Source organism: Apodemus sylvaticus, chromosome 15 (assembly GCF_947179515.1).
Source record: "Apodemus sylvaticus chromosome 15, mApoSyl1.1, whole genome shotgun sequence".
In the NCBI taxonomy this organism is placed as follows: Eukaryota; Metazoa; Chordata; class Mammalia; order Rodentia; family Muridae; genus Apodemus; species Apodemus sylvaticus.
This window is the reverse complement of record NC_067486.1, coordinates 69585367-69607648: the sequence shown is the minus strand read 5'-3', so window position 1 is coordinate 69607648 and position 22282 is coordinate 69585367. Positions and strand designations below refer to the sequence as shown.

At 47.0% G+C, this 22282-nt stretch overlaps 1 long non-coding RNA gene across 1 annotated transcript in view; it reads right to left on the bottom strand.

Moving 5' to 3' along the window:
* Positions 1–1901: 1901 nt before the first annotated feature.
* Positions 1902–22282, bottom strand: part of LOC127665736 (uncharacterized) — a 39858-nt gene continuing 19477 nt past the window's right edge. Inside the window, exon 2 of the long non-coding RNA XR_007973489.1 lies at positions 1902–2210. This is a non-coding gene — a long non-coding RNA (uncharacterized LOC127665736). The remainder of the gene's footprint in view (positions 2211–22282) is intronic.

Genomic DNA, 22282 nt, shown 5'->3' with positions numbered 1-22282 from the left:
CCTGAAAAAGTGAGCCTGAGATGGCCCTCCAAGGAGCCTGAGATGGCCCTCCAGGAAGGCCCGCATGGGTTTCCAGGATGGGGAGCAAGCCAGGGAATAGAAGAACCTCACCTGTGATCATGAGCCCTGGGTGGGAGTTAGCCTCAGACCTACAACTGTCAAAAGGGGCCACTTGGGCAGGCCTGGCAAGGAGTGAGCCTGAAACAACCACCAAACCGGTGTCATGGTGGCCCGACAGGGAGTTAACCTGAGATGACCACCAATCTGATGCCACACAGGCCTTAGAGGGCAGACCATGCCCAAGATGACCCCTGCCCAGTGCCACAATACATGAACTAAGCATAGCACTCCTGAGACCACGCCAGAGAGGTCCCCAGACATTCAGAAACCCCAGGCACCACTAAGAGGAGCAAGAAAGTTGTGGAGAAATGGAAGAGAAAAAGAAACTGAAGGATGTGGGGACAATGAATAGAGGCAGAACTGGAGACTCAAGGGTAGTGAGGAACAGCTTGATGTGAGTACCCAGTGATGCCACCTGAGACTATGTAGGGCCCTGGCCTATGCTGCCACAGTGGGCCATGTCTGGGTCCAAGACCCTGTGGTCTGTCACCATCAAAGGCCAGGTGAACATCCAAAGTCTGGGCTGTCAATGTCTGAAGGATATGCAGAACTGGTCCCACCACTCACCTGGGCATCATGGGAGAACTGGCCCTGGAGGCATGAGAGCAGGAGAGATGACCCTACCACAATCCAGCTGCAGTACTTAGAGTGAGGGCCACACAGTTCAGGAGTTATGGGTGAGCCTGCCCTGAAGACATGAGCATGGGAGAGTGGGCCCTGCCACTCATCTGTGAGGTGGTGTGGATGGGAAAGAGATAACCTCCTCCCCACTTGCCTCTCACCACATGGCCCTGAGTGGGGGTTGCAGGTGAGCCAGCCCCAAAGGCATGAGCACGGGAGAGCTGGTCCTGCCTCTTGTCTGCTGTGCAGTAGCATCAGTGAGGGAGAGATCCCCTCCCCTGCCTTATGTCTTTGCCACAGACAGCAGCTGGGAAAGCTGGCTGGATAAAGAGCAGGAGAGCTGGTCTGCCCCTCAGCTGCTGCAGCAAGGTGCTAAACAGCAAGCCCTGTACAGTAGAGCTGACCCTAACAGAGGTGGGAGGATGGGGGTGGGGATACAAGTGAGCCAGGCCCAAGGGTGTGAGCGTGGGAGAGCTGGCCCCACAACTTGTCTGCTGTGAGGCAGCATGGTGAGGGAGAGATACCCTTTCTTACCCTTATCCCTTGCCACCTAGAGCAGGTGGAAGAGATGGCCCTGGGGTCATGAGAGCAGGAGAGTCAGCCCTCCCTCTTACCTGATGCAGCACTTGGGAGAGAGAGCCCTGCTCCTCCCCTGGGCAGCACAGCAGACCTGGCCCTAGATCTGAGGGTTGCAGATGAGCCGGCCCCAAGGGCATGATCGCAGGCAAGATAGCCATACCTCTTGTCTGTTGGACAGTGGCACAGATGAGGGAGAGATGCCTTCCTTCCCTCCCTGGTTCTATGCCATCTATGGTAGGCAGGGGAGCTGGTCCCAGGGTTATGAGAGTGAGAGAGCTGGCCCTGTCCCTCATCATCAGCAACACTCGGGGCGGTGGGATACTGTACCTCACCTGGGCAGCACAGTAGAGCCAGCTCTGCAACTGCAGGCTTGCTGGTGAGCCAGCCCCAAGGGCATGAGAATGTGAGAGCCTGCAGGCCGACCAGCTCAGATACATCTCAGGCCCAGATCCAGGGCTTTGGTTGACCCACCCCAACATCTGCTCCATCAGTGAATTGCTGAAGTACATAAAGGGGCTGGTCCTACAGATTCAAAACTATAAAGTCTCCATGACACAGGGCAACAACAGGATATTGTAGGCTTAGGTTTTTCAAACCTACTTTAATAAAGGTTCTTTAAATGCTTCAGCCTCTTTTCTAATCCATGCACCAGAAAGAAAAGGTTAATAGGAAATAGAGGTTGTGGACTTGTTTAGAAGTAGTTCTTTGGGGCAACTCCAATCTTCACTGTCAGGATATCAGCAATCCAGTTCAACAGTGTCACCAAACACAAAGCAGCAGCAGCAGCTTGATCCAGAAGAAACCACAAGGCTCCACCAAATCAGCATGCATCAGTAGAAGTGGCAAGAAGCAGCTGGAGGACCTCCAGAAGTTCCTTGGTGCATTTCTCTCTACAAAGTCAGGACAAGCAAAGATTATCGAAGACCATCAGTGAAGCCCAGCAAAGCATTGCAAGGCGAACCAATGCAAGAATGTCATCTCACTGCGTGGTTACATTTATATGCTAAGTATCACATGCCCTCTTAAGCACCCACTCCAGCAAAACATCACATGACCTTCCACAAGGCAGCTTCCAGAAAGACATGTGTCTGCTCTTAGCAAAACATTCTCTCACATGTCTACTTCAGCAAAACAAACATCACATGACACAACGGAGTTTCCAAAGAAACAAGAAATTTCCACTTCAGGATATCCTAGAGGAGTCCCTGTGAGGTTCCATATTAATTGAGTAGCAGAAGCCAGAGGCCTCGGACCAGACCAACAAGTCATTAGAACATTTGCAAGCAAAGAAGTGTTAACAAACGGGTGTATGAGCTGGGCAGTGGTGGCGCACGCCTGTAATCCCAGCACTCTGGGAGGCAGAGGCAGGTGGATTTCTGAGTTTGAGGCCAGCCTGGTCTACAGAGTGAGTTCCAGGACAGCCAGGGCTACACAGAGAAACCCTGTCTCGAAAAACAAAAAAAACCAACCAAATAAACAAATGGGAATATGGGACCAACTACAGCTTCCACAACAAGATTTTTTTTCTCTCTGTTGGGCTGTGGAGTTTGCAAGGTGAAGGGTGGGTATGAGGGGAGGGGGATGAGTGGTTTTGGTGTGCATGATGAAAAATTCACAAAGAAACAATAAAAATGTTTTAAAAAACCGCATCTTTATAGACAACCCCTCAGCCCTCCCTTGTTCTCAGTATCTTGGGCAACCATGAGTCTTTGCATTCACCACCATTCATAGTAAAGAGAGGCTTCTACTACGTGTCTTTTTGCGGTGAATAAGAGTGAGATGTCCTCCTTGACCCTCCCAAAATGAGGGGAGAGGGCACTGTATCTAGAGCTTGTCTGTAGGATCACCTCCATGCCATGCATCCTGGGCTATGTGAGAAGGGGGAGGGGAACAGCCCAAGTGTATGGCCAAAGACTGATGGCATCCAGTGCTTCTCAGACAGAAGCTTGCGTTTTCTAGACTCAGCCTCCCTCCTCTGATGACCCAGGCTAGTCACCATTCATCTTTACACGGGAAGAGAGCTCCCAGTGTGGCAGAAGTGATAGTGTTTGTGCATCCTCTAGGGACATAGGTGATATACATATTCCAGCCCCCTTGCCATGAGGCATGGCCAGTGATTGAATTCTGTCTTATGGGGTCCAAGTGAGTGCCAGCCGCCAACCACACATTGGCTACTAATCCCCAGTTCGCCCCTGACCCATGCATGTCCAGCATGTCCAGAAAAAAGCCAGGACAGAGTATGGCAGTGTGCCACTGCTGTCAGGCAGATTCTCGCTGGCTCCAAGCACAGCAGGACGTTTACAGCCTCGGAGGCAACAGACATTCTCCCCATCTAGCCAGATGTGGAGCTGTTCCTTCTTCTCTCAAACTTGCTAGACACGACTGCAGTGTCCTGGGTGGATCGTTACAGCTACAAACAAAACCTGAGGTGAGCATTCACCCCCTCTCATCCTCCACCTGCTACCAAACTAACATTTGGGTCTGTCTTGATGAAAAGTACTTCATTTATAAAAAAAACATTGGTTTCTTGGACTTCCCTTCGGTCTTAGTCAGTGTCCTATTGCTGTGAGAGACACCATGACCATGGCACCTAGGTTTTAATGACAGTTTCAGAGGTTTAGTTCGTTGTCATCATGGCCAGGAGCATGGTGGTAGGAGGGGGACATGGTGCTGGAGGAGCTGAAGTTCTACATCCAGATTCACAGGCAACAGGAAGAGCAAGGGCCCGCCCAGCTTGGACCCTTAAAACCTCAAAGCCCACTACCAGTAAAATACTTACTCCAACAAGGCCACACCTACTCCAACAAGGCCACACCTACTCCAACAAGGCCACACCTACTCCAACAAGGCCACACCTACTCCAACAAGGCCACACCTACTCCAACAAGGCCACACCTCCCAATCCTTTCAAAGAGTGCCACTGCCTGGTGATTGACAGAATTCAAACCTATGAGCCTATGGGGCCATTCTCCTTCAGACCACCACACATGCCATAACATATGACTTTCATGACTGGTTCTAGATTTAACCCAGAAAAACAAAGGATCAAGAAGAGCCAAGGTGATTTGGGACAAGAAAAGTAAAGTTGGAGGTGTGAATGCTGTTTTTAAGATTTCTTGCATCCGGGGGTGGTGGTGCATGCCTTTAATCCCAGCACTTGGAAGGCAGAGGCAGATTGCATCTTTGTGAGTTTGAGGCCAGCCTGGTTTACAAAGCAAATTCAGGACAGAAGGGCTCTGTTACACAGAGAAACTCTGTCTTGAAAACACACACACACACACACACACACACAGAGAGAACAAAAAACACCAAGCACCAAAACAACTTCTTGCAGCTGCACATAGTGGAGGTGGGGACCACAGCCAGCAGGGCAGAATTGAGGCAGAGGCAGAGCCACAGATACAGGATCTAGTTACTGACTCTGACAGCGGTGCTCCGTAATTTGTAGCCCACCATTATCATAAAATCATCTGTTGATTGCCTGTCTCGCCTCTAGTGGGCATGCTCTAAGAGGAGAAGCCGCTAAGTTGTTTTGTCTGCAGCTATTTTGCTGGTACTTTCTACAGTGACTGGCACAAACCCAAAAGCACAACAAATATTATTTTGAAGGAACAAAAAAGGCATCCAGGTAGGCTTTCTTGATCCTTCAGGCATGGATGAAATCTTTCTCCAAGCTCAGACGTCTAGCAACTTTCATGGTTACACACACACACACACACACACACACACACACATACACTGTTATATCATGATCTATGCACCTTACAACTCTCTCTGATTCCAGAGAGTGGTTTTGCCCATGGTTTTGTGAGAGTGGTTTGAGTGGTTTTGCTCAAAAGCGAGCAGGCCTTTCAAGCCGCGTGCTGTGGTGGGAAGGGCAGCATGGTCAAGATGGTGCGGCCTTCCTTCGATTTGCCAAGAGCTCAGCCTGAATCCTAAACCGGCTCTCACAGCCCAGCAAGATCCCTCCCTCTGGCCCAGGTGGAGCTAGGCTTTTAGACAATGGCAGCACAGGCAAGAGGAGGTGGCACCACTCACAGTCCTCAGACACTGCTGCTATAACTGGAAGGATGGAGTGAGGGTGGGGAGAGTCAGAGAAGGAGATGGCCAGGACGACTCTTGTAGCTGACAAGAATGCAAGAGTCTCCTTCCTAGAAATTAGACCATGAGATAATTGGCTTGTTTTCATTTTGACAAAACTCTCTGTTCATGAAGGCAGCAGCTATCCTGGCCTCAACCCTGGCCCAAACTCTCTTTCCTATCACTAGGGGCGAAGACAGTTCTCTCTGGGGGCACAGCCCAGCTGAGGAAACCCATACTTTTCCTTAGGGTCGAGCTGACCCGGGCTTTCACATTGTCTCATCATAACCAGAATCTGCAGAACACACTCTGATTATTCCCAAAGTCTTTTTTTGCTTGATGCTTCCCCCGCCCCTTGGCACCATGGGAAGCTCTCATTAAAGATGGTCCGCCATTTTTAATTTACCGGGGGCCCAGGGAACTAACTATGCCCCACTTCTGTAGAAAAAGATCAAGACAGAGCTTGTGACAAACCCCAATATGATGTCATCTGACATCAGTTTGTTGTGCCAAACATCATGCCATTAGCTGCCTGACAATTGTCTCATACATTTTAAAAGCTTGGGGGAGAGGAGAAGTAGAGATCCCGTGTAAAGAAGTTCATAAGCTGGCAAATGAAGTGCAGAGATATTCCAGACATTAATTAAAGTACTTCTATTCATCAAACTCTAATAAAAGAAAACAGGTGTCTTAGGGTTCCTCGAATGATGAACCACCATGACCACAAACAAGTTAGAGAGGAAAGGGTTTATTGGGCTTACACATCCACACTGTAGTCTGTCATTGAAGGAAGTCAGGACAGGAAAAACAGGAACCTGGAGTCAGGAGCTGATGCAGCAGCCATGAGCGGAGGCTGCTTACTGGCTTATTCAGCATGTTTTCTTACAGAACCCAGGACCACCAGCCTAGGGATGGCACTACCTACAATGGGCTAGGCCCTCCCCCATCAATCATTAATTTCAAAAATACTTTATAGCCAGATGCTATGGAGGCATTTTCTCAGTTGAGGCTCCCTCCTCCCTGATGATTCTAGCTTGTGTCAAGTTGACATAAAACAAGCCAGGATGGCAGGTAACAAACTGCATCCCTTTGTCAGGGCTGCCATGACAAAGGGCAAAGGGATGGTTTTACGGCAAAAGACATTTACCAGGCCATGCTCCTTAAAGCTGTGGGAGAAAATCATTCCTTGTTTCCTCGGACTCCCGGGGCTGCGTCTGCATGCATCCCTTGGCTTGTGGCTGTGCTACTACATCTCAGCGACTGTCGTCAAAAAGAGCATGCTCCCTTCTCAGCATCTTCTCTTTTGTCTGCATAGGGCAACGGTTGATGTTACAGCCCCCCCCCCCATTAATCCTCGATGACCTTGTCTCAATTACATCTTGAAAGGTCCTTGATACAAATAATGTCACACCCACATGTTCCAGGGAACCAGGACATGGACATATTTTAGGAGCCACCATACACACACCCAAAAGTCACCTGACCAGCCACCAACTCCCAGCTGTTCAGAGTGCATAACTGTTTCCCACAAATTGTGCTTCACCATCATCAGGTTATTGAATCTTCTAACAGACCTGAGAGGAAGTATAAAACTGCCCCGTTTCGAACAAGAGGAAGCTGAAGGCCAAAAAGTTTCGATGACTGCTGCAACCATGTGGCTTCTAGAAATGAGGAATGTGACACAAACCCAGGTCCGAGGACAGGAGAGCACAAGGATCTCTTCTAGAGGAGAGGGACTCTGTATTTGTAAGAAAACTCTTACACTGCAACCTCAGAAACTTCCAATGGACACATCTCTCTTCCTCATCACTTTCTGCTACAAGCGCTCGCCCAAAAGGCACTGGACTGGTCCGTTGTCCATTGTCTGTCTGTATCTCCCCCTCCTGACTGAACTAAGAACACACACAAAGCCTCAAAATGACAGCCCACATGTAGCAACTGCGCATGGAACAGCAAACGAATAGCAGTCTCTCCCAGCCAGCCTCAGGAGGACGATCTAGCATCTTCACTGAGTGAACTGACCAACTGACGCAGCAGACAGTGCCTGGTCCCAGTTATTCCATACCGTGTAGCCCAGCATTCCTCAGGCTACGCCTTGCCTTAGGGGACTCCATTTTGCCAAGCAGCAGTTTGCCCACTCTGTGTGCAGAATAATTCTGTATCTTGTTTGTCCAAATGTCTAGAGCAAACAGTGAGACACAGGCTGAAAAAAAAATAACTTATTTGTGCAAATGAAAACTGGCCACCCATGAATTTATCAAATTAAATCAGGAGGGCACGGGCAACTGGCTTCATCAAAACTGTGTCAGAAATGAGGCTCCAGGGGTAACTCACTCCAAAAGGCACCTGATGCACAAGGCCTGAGTTTGGATCCCGAGAATCCACATAAAAAAGCTGTCCCTGGGGCCAAGTGACAGCCCACGGCACTGAGGGGTAAGGAGAGAAACAGGTAGGACCCGAAGGCTCACTGGCCACCCACTTAGCCAAAAGGAGCTTCAAGTTCAGTGAGAGATCGCCTCTCAAAAAAACAAAACAAAACAAACAAAAATGAAGAACAATCAAGGAGAGACATCCAGTATCAACTTTAGGTCTATAAATATGTGCACACTCACGTGTGTGAACACCAGGTAGGCACCTTTACATACCTCTACTACCAAGTGTACCTTGCACACACACACACACACACACACACACACACAACAAATAATGATAATAATTATTAGGAGTCTATCTAAGCCCCACCCCATAGTTACCTGGCAACAGCCAGGTATGCCCCTCCCCACAGTTACCTGGCAACAGCCAGGTAGGCCTGGCCCACTATAAAAGGGGCTGCTTGCCCCTCCTCTCTCTCTTGCCCCTCTTACTCTCTTAGCTTCTCTCTTGCCCTCTTGGGCTCTTCTCTTCCCCTTCCCCCTTTCCCCTTCCCCCTTCCCCCTTCCCCTTCCTACGTGTCTCCACATGGTAATGGCCAGCCTCTACTTCTCTACTCTCTCCCTCTCTCTGCCTTTCTCTGCTTCTACTACTCCCTTAACACCCCTCCCCATGCCCTAAATAAACTCTATTCTATGCTATATGTCGTGTGTCTGGTCCCCCAGGGGGAAGGGATGTCTCAGCATGGGCCCGCTGAGTGACCCCCTTCCCCCACAGTGCCGTAGAACATAGTCTTAGGCCTATTTCTCTTTTTATGATCACAACATTGTTGCTGCGGCGCCCTCATTCCTCATCGGCTTCCCCTCCTCTTTTTTCTTCTCTTTATAATAATAAGGGAAGAGTGTTGGTACTAGGACCTGTTGCCATGACAACGGCCTCCATATTCCCAGAATCCACTGGGTTTACATTCCATATATATAAGAGGAATGCCCCTCTCTCTTCCTGTCTTTTCTTTCTGCTGCCACCTTTGCCCTTTCCCCTCTCAATGAACCTCACGTGGAATTGTTTGGCCCGGTGTGGTCTTTCTGGAGCTGCCACTGCCCGTTGATCCCAACAATAATGATAATAATAATTTTTAGATAAAAGCAAAACTTGCAGCTGGAGCAATGTCTCACAAGTTAAGAGCCCTTACAGCTCTACCTGAAGACTGGAATTTGGATCCCAGCTGCTCCAACAAAAGGTTCACAAAGGTCTTTAACTACAGTTCCAAGGGATCCAATGTGCCCTTCTGGCCTCCTTAGGCAAACACATACTCGTTGGTAAAATAAATCTTTCATTAAAAGAGCAAGTCAACTAATATGTGATTGAATGAATAAATGAATGAATGAACAAAGTAACACATGAATGAATGCATGTATGTACGTGTAAACAATCTAGGAAGCAGTGAAGTGAAGGTGGGTGGGGAATGCCCCAAGTCTTGTTTGGGTGGTAGAGTTCTGGTATACATTACTGAGACACATGTAAGCTTTTCACATATTACCACCTGTGATGGTTTGTATATGCTTGGCCCAGGGAGTGGCACTATTGGGAGATGTGGCCTTGTTAGAGTAGATGTGGGCTTGTGTCATTGTGGGCATGGGCTTTGAGACCCTCCTCCTAGCCATGTGGGAGACAGACATCTCCTAATGGCCTTCAGATGAAAATGTAGAACTCTCAGCACCTTCTGTACCATGTCTGCTGGGATGCTACCCATGTTCTCACTTCAATGATAATGGACTGAACCTCTGAACCTACAAGCCAGTCCCAGTTAAATGCTGTCCTTGTAAGAATTGCCTTGGTCATGGTGTCTCTTCACAAAAGAAAACTCTAATAAGACACCACCCATCCATATATTCAGTAGATAAGTAAAAGTCATGCCTTTCCAAGCCCTGTCATTCCCTGAGACAATTCACTTCAACGATAGAAGAGTTTTTGCAGATACTGGAGTTTCAGTCTATTTGGGTCCAGCAAAGAGTTGGGCAGAGATGACTTAGAATAGAGAAATGGCAGGGAGGATACCTGGCATGTTGGAGCCAGATGATGGTGACCTGGGAGACAGTCAAGGGCTGCAAGGGAGAAACAAGGTTCAAGAAGGATCCTCTAGAGGCAGCCCAGCCAGGCTACATCTCTAGTCTCTCAGTCTCCAGTACCAGCCTCTCTAGATGGATGCCCACTCTTCACTCAGACACAGCAGGGAAGTTGCTCTGGTCATGTGTATCCAGTACATCTTCCAAAGAACTAAAGAAGCGGCCAAAGTTAGTTGGCACTCCAAGGTCCCCTTTCCCTGGCTGCTGCTAATTCCGAAAGCTAGCATATAGCTTTCAGGGGCCCATGCCCCTCTGTCAGTTTTGGAAGGTTTGGTTTGAGAGAGTGGCATGGCAGTAAGCTAAAACAAACCCATCTTTCCTAAGTTGCTTTTGGTCATGGTATCTCCTCACAGTAACAGAAAAGCAACTAACACACTGGGCAAACATTTGCTGACCTTACCATGTGCGAACAACATGGAGGTGAGATGGCCAGTACAGGCAGAGGGACCAGATACACATCCTGTCATTGATACAAGGGGTCACAGGAAGTGGACAGCTACGGTGATGAAGAATGGAGAGAGAGAGAGAGAGAGAGAGAGAGAGAGAGAGAGAGAGAGAGAGAGCAAAGAAGTCACTTGGGCTACAGAGAGATCTGGGAACTGACCAGACACAGACAGCTTCACTTGGCCCGGGAAGACTGATGGAGGACAGGCTGCCCAGCGCAGCTGGATCACCCCAAAGGTATCGAGACCATGATAGAGATCCTTCCCTCTGTTTCTGTGTCCAGCCTCCCAGGAAAATGCCAAGGGCTCTGCAATGCAGGTCCATCTCCTGCCTCAGAGAATCAGTGGAAGGAGAGAGTGCCTGCCTCTCAGTGGGTACCCCGACCATTGTGTGACCAGGAAGCACATGACCATGCCAGCAACCACCCATATACCCAAACTCAGGGTCACCGTGGACTGTGGATCAAAGTCCCTACCTCCTCGCTCTGGTGCTCTCTTCAACTTAGACTCTCAGCCAGATTTGCTCAGCCACAGCCTTACCCAGCCCCAGTTAAGAGACGACGCTATAGCTGGCTGTGCTTAATGACAGATTCTCATAGGTCAGATAGCTGAAAGCAGTATTAAGCCCTATTAATCATTTCTGTGGGCTGGTTGATATGTGATGTTATCTTACCTCAGGGCTGCTGGCAAAGCCGAGATGTACCCTCTTTCCTCTCTCCGGATTCCCAGACCCCTCCTAGCCTCCTAGCTGCAATGCTCAGCACAGCAGGAAAGGCATCCCAGGCAGCTTTACAGATCTGAATCAGCTGCTATTCTACAACCCCGGGCTGGAGCCATCATGGCGACTGTGGTCATAGTCAGAACTTTTAAGTATAGTCTCTCAGATCAACCAAAATATGTGTGCTAGGAAATGATGTGGTATTAAATTGGTCTGATGTCTTATATTCTATGGCTACGCACGGTAAGAGATATACTTAAGAAAAATCTATGGAAAACAGGATTTGTCTTACCAAACTGTTCCTTGCCCATGGCTCTCTGCATCTTCGCGGGAGGAAAGGCATGGTGAGAACCAGCTACATCTCCAGGGTGCTTTCAGATAGGATCTCCAGCAGGAAATGAATGGGACAATTCATCAGTGTGCTTTTTTGCTCACAGCAGTGTTTACAAGAAACAGAGCCAAGCTAACAGACTGTGTGGTAGGTCCAATCATTGAGCCCACCAGGCCTTGGTGCCAAGCCTTGTCTCCTGATGGTATCTTTCGTCCAAAGCTCCTGGGATCACAGAGCAGTTTTAAGTACTCTGATGCTTCACTCCAGACAGATTGCCCCAAACACAGCTGTAGCACGGTTGTTTGCAGGGTTGGCTGCAGGGACTTAAAGATGCTCCTCTGGCCAGCCCAGCCTGGGTGGCCACTTCCTGTCTCAAGTCAGGCGTGATGGTGCACACATACTTCCCAACACTCAGGAGGCAGAGGCAGAGGCAGAGGCAGAGGCAGAGGCAGAGGCAGAGGAGGCAGAGACAGAGACAGAATCAGGCAGTTTTCTGTAAGTTTGAGGCCTGGCTGGTCTATATAATGAGTTTGAGCAGCTAAAACGGAGCCGTTGATGCATCTTGGAATGGACTGTCAATATCATACAACCCATTCTCTCCCTTCCCATTCCAAGAATATTGTGGAGACTCTAGAGACCTGTGTGGGGGCCTCACAAGCTCACTGAGGGGGCTCACTCCTTGGGTAAGGGTGCTCTCACATTGGTCCTCACATTGTTAGGGTTCCAGCCCTGCCAGCCACATGAATCTCTCCCTTCTCCCACCTGCCACTTCCACTGCGGCCCTGACTAAGCTCTTCCTTTCTCTAGTTCTCATTCCCCAAATACCATTAATTCTTCTCTGTCCATTTAGCTGCAATTCATCATCAGGTAGACCTGAAAATGGTGGCCTTTTCTTCTCTTGTATGCAAATACCTCTCCTGTTTGTCTCCCGATTGTCTTTTTTGCCATAAGACTTGCTCAGGATTAAGAACTTGATATAACCCCAGAAAACTCAAAACTTCTGTCCAAAGCCACATCTGAGATTTGCCCACATCCTTCTGAAACTCTTTTTTTATTTTTTGAGACAGGGTTTCACTATGCAGCCTTGGATGTCCTAGAACTTAGTATAAAGACTAGCCAGGCCTCAAAATCAATATATAGACCAGCCAGGCTTCAAACTTACAGAAAACTGCCTGCCTCTGCCTCTGCCTCTGCCTCTGCCTCTGCCTCTGCCTCTGCCTCTGCCTCTGCCTCTGCCTCTGCCTCTGCCTCTGCCTCCAAGTCTAGGAAGTACGCATGTATCATCACACCTAATTTCTGAGACTCTTTAAATGGTATTGAGGTGACTAGTGTTGAGTGACTATTGTGTCAGAGATGTAGAGCAGACACAGCCCAGCCCTGAGTGCCACCACTTATGGTAACTAAGGGTAATCCTTAGCCCATGATGGATGCCTTCTTGGTCCTGAGCCTCAACGAGGACCTCAGACACAGACAGCCTGTCCTGATGCCTGTTTTCTGACAACAGCTTAGATAGTGAGAGAAATTCAAACATTGCTTAGATTTGTGTCTTTCTGGCACATGGAACACAGCTACAGGAAGAACTTCACAGGATGGCATCCTGGCATCATGGCTGACATCCTGACTTTTACCTCTTACAGATTCCTGAGAATCTCCAGGAAACAACATAAGAACTGCCACCCAAGATTATTTCCAGACACTTGAGTTGTGGGCCATCTGATTGCTACAAAAGACTCCATACCTGCCGCATCTCTTGCAGCTATGAGGCAATAAGATAATAGGAACTCATGAGCCTTGGGATTGTAAAGAGCCAGACACATCATCTGGACCAACATTCTCAACAAAAAGGACATCAGGAAGCATACTGGAGGGAAAAGCCATTAATGATGCTGGATGGTGACCACGAGGCAGGGCAAGCCAGAGAAGAGGAGGCTGTGGCTGTGAAATCCCTGCGTCAGCAATGCTATGACCTTAGGAAAGTGGCATCTAAGCCATCCACTTAGGTCCATCCTCGTGCACCTCTCTTCCGTGTCCAGCAGAGTTTTCCTGTGGCCAAATCCTTCTTGTTGCTCTATCCAGGCCAGCCCAGGAGGCCACAGCTATTTCCTGCTTCTCCCGTGGCCTCATTAATTCTGGTTCTACACCTTCAGTATTTCTCTACATTAAGCTGATCCATGTTCAAAAGGCTTAGAAGCCTCTCAGATTTCAGATAACAGAACACACATTTGTTTCAATAATTCCGTGCTTGCTTTGCATTATTGGCAATACCCTGCCTGAGGTGAGGTGAGATTCCAGGGGAGAGTCCTTTGGGTTGTCTCTCGTGTTTTCTTGAGCAGTCTTACCACAGGCAAGTCTGTTTTATTAATTTTTCCAAAGATCACTCTTGTGTCTCATTTCTACTTCATTATTTATACCCTTGCCTTTATTAATTTCTTTTTCCTATTTCTTACATATCCTCCTTTGTACTTTTTCTGGTTTCTTGAATTAGAGACTTGTGTCATTAATTTTTGGGCCATTTTTTAAAACAATTTTTTTTATTTAGAGAATTTTATACATGTATACATGTGTTTTGAGCAAACCTACCCATGACTTCTTCCCTTCCAAGCCTTCCCATACCCTCTACCACTTCTTACTCACACATAGTCTTTTTTGTTTTTTGTTTTTTTGTTTTTTGTTGGTTTGTTTTTTGTTTTTTGAGTCCAATAGTGTCTTAGGCTAATTTTTAATTAGGGCTGGCTTACATTTTTAGAGGTTAAGTTCATTATCATCATGATGGGAAGCATGGCAGCATGCAAACAGACATGGTTCTAGAGGAGCCCAGAGTTCTACATCTTGATTCAAAGGCAGTCAGAAGAACACTGCTTTCCACAATCAGCCAGGAGAAAGATCTGGTTCCACACTGGGCAGAGTTTGAGCATAGGATCCTCCAAAGTTCACCTACACAGAAACACACTTTCTCCAACAAGGCCACATCTACTCCAACAAGACCACACCTCCTCATAGTGCTACTCCCCATGGTTCAAGCATTCAAACACACAAGTCTCTGGGGGGCCAAAGCTATTCAAACCACCACAAATAGTGTTGTCAATATGCATGTGGCTGTAGGGCATCCATTGGCACACGATACACCTACCAGAGGCCAGGTCCCTGAAAACTGACCCCTCCCCCAGCAGCAATCAACTACCAATAGCTTCTCAGCTCTGAGTGGGATGTCATGAGCACTTCCCTTATTCATGCTGGAATTTTGTCTGACTTGATCTTATGCAGGTCTTATGCATATAATCTCAGCTGCTGTAAGTTCATGTGTGCAATCTCTCTCTTGTCCCCAAAACACTGGTTTGTAATAGTTTTTCACAACTTCTGTCTCTGACAGTTCTTTGGTTGGTTGGTTGGCTGGCTAGTGGTTGGTTGGTTGATTGGTTGGTTAGTTGGTTGGGTTTTCTCTATGTAGCTCTGGTTGACATGGAACTCACTTTGTAGACCAGGCTGGGCTCAATCTGACAGAGATTCTTGTGCCTCTCTGCCTTCTAAAGGCTGGGATGATCTCTGAACTTTGTGGGAAAAGATGTGATGCAGGTATCTTCTTTAGGGCCAAGCACTCCACAGTCTCTTATTCTTCACATCCTTTCTAGTTAGCCATGAATCTCTGTTTTATTGCCATCTACTTCAAAAAGTAGCTTTTATGATAAGGACTGAGAGGTGTGCTAATCTATAGGTATAAAATAACTATTGAAAGGGCCGTTTGATACTCTATTTAGCAAATAAATAGCAGTAGGTTTGCCTCCCCCTGCCCTAGACTTATGAGCTCCCCTGATATGGGTTCTAGGCTCACATTACAGAATTAGACATGAGCTTCTGAGGAAGGTCTTACATTACACGAGCTTCTGAAGTAGGTGTTAGATTCAATCAGAAATTGGTTGATTGGCTACTTTTATACCATGATTGAACCAATGGTCATATCTTTCAGGCCAATTTGTAAGATAAAAGTTTCTGAGAGAAATGTATATAGAATAAAATCCATCTATTTAATAGGTATAATTCAATGGTTTTAAGATGTTAGTAGAATGGTGTGATCCTCACCACAATCAGTTTGTAGGAAAATTTTGTCACCCCCAAATCCATTGTATACCAGGTAATATTCCCCCATTTCTGTCCAATACCATGCCTTCCTTTCCAGACTATGATAACAATCAATGTATCATCAGCTGGTTTTTATTTGTCTATTTATTTATTTATTCTGAACTTTAGCCTGACTTTTAATTCTAGACACTCTAGTAGATGTGAAGTGTATCTCATTGTGTGTGGTGATTGAATAACAACAGTGCCCATAGGCTCATAGATTTGAATGCTTGATCACCTAGGAGTGGCACTGTTAGGAGGTGTGGCCTTGTTGGAGGAAGTGTGCCTCTGTGGATGTACTTTGGAGTTTCAAACACTCAAGCCAGGCCCAGTGACTCTCTCTTCCTCCAGGCTTATGACCTACCCAGCAACGTGTATTAGTTTTCCAAGTATTGTTCAGTTGCTGTACACACAAATATAAATTGTTTTCACACACGCTTACATACACACACTTCTTTAATCAAATGACTAAGTATATAAAAGTTGTTTTTAATTACTGAGACACCCCACGGTTTATATTAGCGAACATAGGATGTCTCTTCACTGTTGGTTTGCTCTGGTGTTTTAATCAGCTCTCCAAACAGGCACAGGGGTTGTGTCCAGGTTTTTCTCGTGTTTGCTTTGCTTTCTTTTATGAGCAACCTTGTATACATACCATTCATGAGCTCATTCTTTACTAAATTTAGACAAGCTCACATTCTTTTTTTTTTTTTTCCAAGACAGGGTTTCTCTGTGTAGCCCTGGCTGTCCTGGAACTCACTCTGTAGACCAGACTGGCCTTGAACTCAGAAATCCGCCTGCCTCTGCCTCCCAAGTGCTGGGATTAAGGGCGTGCGCCACCACCGCCCCGCAAGCTCACATTCTTGCTCTACCTCCCCATGCCCCAGCTTCCAGGTTCCCTGGTCCTGGTCCTCGCAGGCCTCCATCATCTCTTGCACCTGGTGGACAGTGTTCTCATCTCTGCTGTGACTCATGCCCTCTGTGCGGCTCCTCTCATCCTAGATTCTGGAGAAGTCCTTCCTTCAGCAAAGGATGACGACTTTCACTTTCAGGACAAATCAAACTGATAAGAGCCTGGGCCCCCTTTTATATGAAGGCTTTGACTTGTAAGTCTCCATCCTTCTATGTTATATAGATTTAACCTTAACCTGTGTGAGACAGCTGGCTCACCAAGGGTCCAGCAGAGGAAATATCTGCGTTCCTATTATCTTGATGAGCTAGCAGACAGGTAGTTTTATTTCATTTTGTTTCCTAACCTACACTGTTACTGAAGGTGTGACCCTCCAAGGACACAACTGAAGCAGGTTCTCATCCTGGCTCCCCTCCTTAGACAGGACAGTTCTTGTTTCTTGTTCCTGAGTGGGCCTGAAGGCCAGGGCCACAGCAGCAGGAGCTGTTTGCACCCTCACAGTCTAACTACCACACCCCCACACACAAGTCACTCATCCCAGGTGACCATCTCAGCTCCGTGACATAGCTGTTGGATCCCTCCCCATGCTGATCACCCCTCTTCCACACTTACACTCAGCTCTCCACGCGTGGTCTCCTTGGTTACATCCTGTCCAGGTGTGTGCAGCGTGTTTTTTCCTGTGGTCCATTTTCTCCCTGAGCTCTATGGTAAGTAAGCTGACCCTTCCACTATCCATCTGCTCAATGCCCATTTGGGAATAAATTCCCATTCCCTCGAAGAACTGTGGTGTTTTAAGTTGGTGGGACATCTTAACAATGGTATAAACCAGAGAGAAGTGTTGGGCTTCCTGACTGTCCTAGCACCTTCTAGCCAGGACATGAGTCTGCCGGAACTCTTTCCTCTCTCTTTCACTACAGCTTCTTTTTCTGCTGTGGTTAAAGAAGTCTATAGAATGTAGGTATCTTATCAAACCAGGACATCCACTATGGAAATAGCTGAGAATAGTAACAATATATAGATTATAATTTTAATACCAATATTTTCAGATGGAACACATGATCAAGACAATATTTTTTTTTAGTTTGTTGTAGGACTGGGGAACTTCAGGTGTATTAGGAAAGTACTCTGTAACTGAGTCATGTCCCCAGTCTATTTGTTTGTTTTTTGAGACAAAAATTTCAAATAACTTGCCCAGGCTGAACTCTTTAGCTCAGGTAGGCTTTGAACTCATGACCCTCCTTGCCATAGCTTCTTGTGTAATATAATTGATGGCCAGTGCAAAGAGTAACTTGGGCCAGAAGCGAGCAGCTCTCTCTGACTCCCTACTTTTTTTTTTTAAGATTTATTTATTATTATATCTAAGTACACTTCAGATGCATCAGAAGAGTATGTCAGATCTCATTACAGATGGTTGTGAGCCACCATGTGGTTGCTGGAATTTGAACTCAGGACCTTTGGAAGAGCAGTCGGGACTCTTAACCACTGAGCCATCTCTCCAGCCTTCTGACTCCCTACTTAAGAGTGACTGAATGAAGGTTCTTGCTAGTCTTTGTCGTCCTGTGCTGCAGCACCAGCACCTGCTTATTAAACAGGCTAAGGATCCCTTGCACTAAGGACACTGTTCGTTTGTTCCCCTGATATGTGGACTACTGCAGTGTTGCTGTTCCCCTAGCCTGCTGGTGCCAGGCAGAGGGAGGGTAAAGCCATACATGTTGCGTTGAATTATAACACGAGGCCTTGCTCCGCATGGAAATAGTTCAGAATGTTGGGACGATGTCATGAGCTGCTTGCTCAAGATAGAAGACTTTCTACGAGAAAGATTTCTTAAAATTGGGGCTGTAGGTCATGTTCGCAGGCTGACGCATGCTCACTGGTCCCCAAATGGATGTCATCACAGTGGAAGAAGTTGGAGCAAGTAGGTGGAACGACCCTAGATCTGCAGACTGCTCAGAGATCTCGTGACTTCTGATGTAAGCCTTACTGAAAACACCACCCTGAGAACCAGGCTAGGACATCTCCAGCTGCCTGCCAGCATGGAGCAAGGTCACAACACTGGACAACCTGTCCCCTCTCTATTATTCTAGGACACATAGTGTGCCCAGTGCTTAGGCGGGCATCCTCCTGTAATCAGGTAGAGATCGGTGGTACCTTTGGTGGCAGAACCATCCAGAACGTCTCCTCCCACTTCCTGCTGCAGAGTTGGCAAAGCTGTTTCTGAGATGTAAGGATGAAACACAAATCTCTTAAAAAAAAAAAAAAAACCCACACAGCACTTTCAATAACCCAGAGTCAACAGGGAAAATGTAACTTCTGCAACAGAAAACTCAAAAAGTGTTCAGCAAACAAAAAAAGAATATGCATCAAAATGACATTCTGTGTTCAGTCGTCCCAGGACGCCTGCTCGAGAGAGATAAATTCGGCAAACTTATCAGGCAGCGCGATGGAGCATCTGCTCAGTCATAATTACAATGGTGCTTAAGAGAACTGACCCGGAATGAGAGTGCCCGGATCGCATCATCTATTCCAAGGGCGCAGCATTTTTTAAACTCCTTTCCCTCTAGGAAGCTGAAAGGCAAGACACTATCATTGGAATAGGATGGAAGTAATTTCCTTGTTAAGTTCCTTACAACACTTAGAATTACAAAATCATAAAGTCTCAAGGTCGACAGGGAAACGGACAGTTATTTATCCCTGCGGATTCAGATATCTCCTACACCATACCACAACCAGTTGATTACACAAGCTTGGCTCTCAGAGGCTCCGGAATGGGAGTCCCCACCCCCACCTCCAGGCTAAACAGATGACCTGTCCCCCCCTACCCCCACCTAGAGGCAGAGAGTCCCTGGGATGAGTGCAGGTTTCCTGTGAACTCATGATGAGACATTGTTAACAGGCTTGTCTGCTTCTCCTACCAAACCATTCCCTCCTGAGAGCTCCCTACATCTCTTCCCACTGCATCAAGCTGACCACCTCTTTCACGAAGATTAATTTCACTATAGTAAGAGTAGATTAGCATCACAAGTGTGTTTCTGAGGAAAGGATGAGTAGCCTTGCCCTGCACTTTCTTCTTCCAACTTCCCCAGGGAATGATACACCAAGAAGTCATGTGCAGGATGCAGGTCCCCTGACCTTGACCTTACCAACCTCTAGAACTTTAATAAATAAACCTCTGCAATTTATAAAGTACCCATTCTCGGGCATTTTGTTACAGTATCTCATTATGGTTCTGATCTCTATATTTCTCTGATTAGGGACACTGATCATTTTTCATGCACCTTTGGCCATTCATGTGTCTTCTTTGGGCACAGCAATGATCCTCACAGTCTGTCATCAAAGTTCATGTTCATTTCTGCTTAGCATGGGAGAGATGGACTGAGTCCAATCATAGAGAAATGCAAGGAGTAGCCCAGAATAGAAATAATTTGTGCTCTGAATCAGACCATGCTAAGTGTAGCTAGCCTTTCAGCCTTTAATATCCTGACATCCCTACAACAGAACCCCTTTCTTTAAAGTGGGAGCCTCTTCCACAGGGATAGCCCCTTCCATACAGGCTGTACGGGGGATCCAGGTCTAACTCAGACAGTGTCCCCTGCACCCCACAGAAGTAGCCATGGAGAGCACAACATAGAAAATACAGAGCCTTTGTTACAAAGAAATTTGAATCCAATCAGCTAACAATGGGCAGCCCTGCAAAGCAGCCACTTGCTTTTCTAGACAGTACCTTAACTTAGCAAACATAATTAATTCCACCCACTTGCCACAATGTTCCTTTCCCATTCACTTCCATCCAGGGGTCCTCCACCTTGGCTACTTATTAAAGCCATTTGAAACAAACCGGAGTGAGGGAAGGAGCACAGGGGTTCTCTGCAGAGTTAGGAACCACACTCAGGCTACCTAGAGCACCCCTGTTCCAATCCTGTGCCAGCAGCATGGATTCCTCTCCCCAAGAAAGATATGTCAGAGACCTTCACTGTGCGCCTAAATGTAATCTCCCCCTGCCTTCTCTTCCCCACGCCAACCCCAGGTGAGAAGAACAGAGCTGAGCGAGCAGGTGGATCCTCCGACTCAGAATGGGGCGGGGTTTCTGGCAAAGGGGAGAGAGGCACAGTACCAACTTGGGAACTATAAGCTAGGGTATGGTGATGAAATCACCAAAGTGGAACATTTTTGTTACAAGGTTTAAATTAACTTTGCTTGGGATTGTATTGGTTTAAAAACAAAACAAAACAAAACAAAACCAAAACAAAAACCAAAAAAGAGCATGCTGATGGTCTCACAAGTCCTGAGAAAACAATAGTTACATTTCAAAAAACCTTTCAAGTAGAGTAAACAAAACCAAGAAAAAGGAGTAGTGTTCCGAGAGCCAAGCGATACATCTAACCATCGGTAACTTCTTTTTTTGTTTGTTTGTTTGGTTTTTTTGGATTTGGGTTTTTTTTTTTTTTTTTCGAGACAGGGTTTCTCTGTAAAGCCCTGGAACTCACTCTGTAGACCAGGCTTGCCTCGAACTCAGAAATCCACCTGCCTCTGCCTCCCAGAGTGCTGGGATTACAGGCGTGTGCCGCCACCGCTCCCCCAACGCCCCCACTCCCGCCCATCAGTAACTTCTATGGGAATAGTTCACCTCTTAGCTATTCTTAAGCAGTATCTTTTCTGAGCTGTTCAGTTTTGTTATCTTTCTCCCAGTCACAGACTCAGGTGGCCAGCCTGATCCAAAACAGGTTTTAGATGAAAGCTTTAGACCAGTGTTTCTTGTAATTCTGTAAGACGCTGATGAGTCTTAGCTACCGGGGACCCCCTGAGTGAACCATGAGGAGCCGCGGATCAATGCAGAAGCAAGAGGAGTTTATTGTTCCAGCGCGCTGGGCAGCAAGTTCTGCAAGTTTTTATACAGTTTCCAGGGACGGACTAGAGCAACAGCAACTAGGCATAATATGATTGGCAGAACAGGGTGACCTTTAAACTGATTGGTCCTTAGGGAATGAGGTAGTAAGGGCTTCCCATATCTGCAGGTGGCCAACGGTAATCAGCCTCTCCCTTCCAGGAGCACAGCGGTGCCTCTGTGCTCTGGGGCCTGGTGGAATTTTCCAAAGGTCCTGAGCTGACCTCTTCATTCTTTGTGCGTGCTTCAATCCTGAAGCTATTGCTAGTATTCTGATAGCTCATACTCCTGGTCTTCTGTATTTAATTCTTTATATTTCTGCTTTAAGATCATTAACTGTACTGTACCTATGTGTTCCTTAACAAAAGCGACCAAGTGATTCAAAGTGTAGGGGCCAAAAGTCAGAAGTAAAACCAAGATGATTAAGGGACCTAACAGAGAGGAAATCAGGTGGTGAACTAAGGAGAATTGTTAATCCAGGATTCAAACCAACCTTGGGCTTGGTCTCTTTCTCTTTTCTGCTTGCCTAGCCCTTCTCTCACCCCAGAATGTTCTAGATAAAAGCAACGCTCCTCAGCTAAGGCAGCAACAGCCCTCCTTGCTGGAGGAGAAGTTAAGTCTAATCCCTACCTTTTCTGTAGCACTACTTCTGATAATGAAGTCAATGATTCTTGAAGGTGATCTGGAAGTTTCTATTCTCTCTATATCTAAATCAATGGCTGCCCTTGATTTTTCCCTTGAAAGACCAAAGCAGAGGTCCTGGTGGCTGCCCCAGCCATGCCCAAAGCCAACAGAATGGAGACAGTGAGTGCTGTAAAAGTTTTGGTCAACAGGCACATAGGATGCAGGGAAGGAACCAAAATCCAAAGATACCACCAGGCGGTCATGATCAAGGTTGAGTGATCTTGAGCTTGATCAGACTGTCTGACTTCTGCACCATCCAGCGGGGGTCTCTGGGGAGCAGGGTGTCTGCAGGTTTCACATGC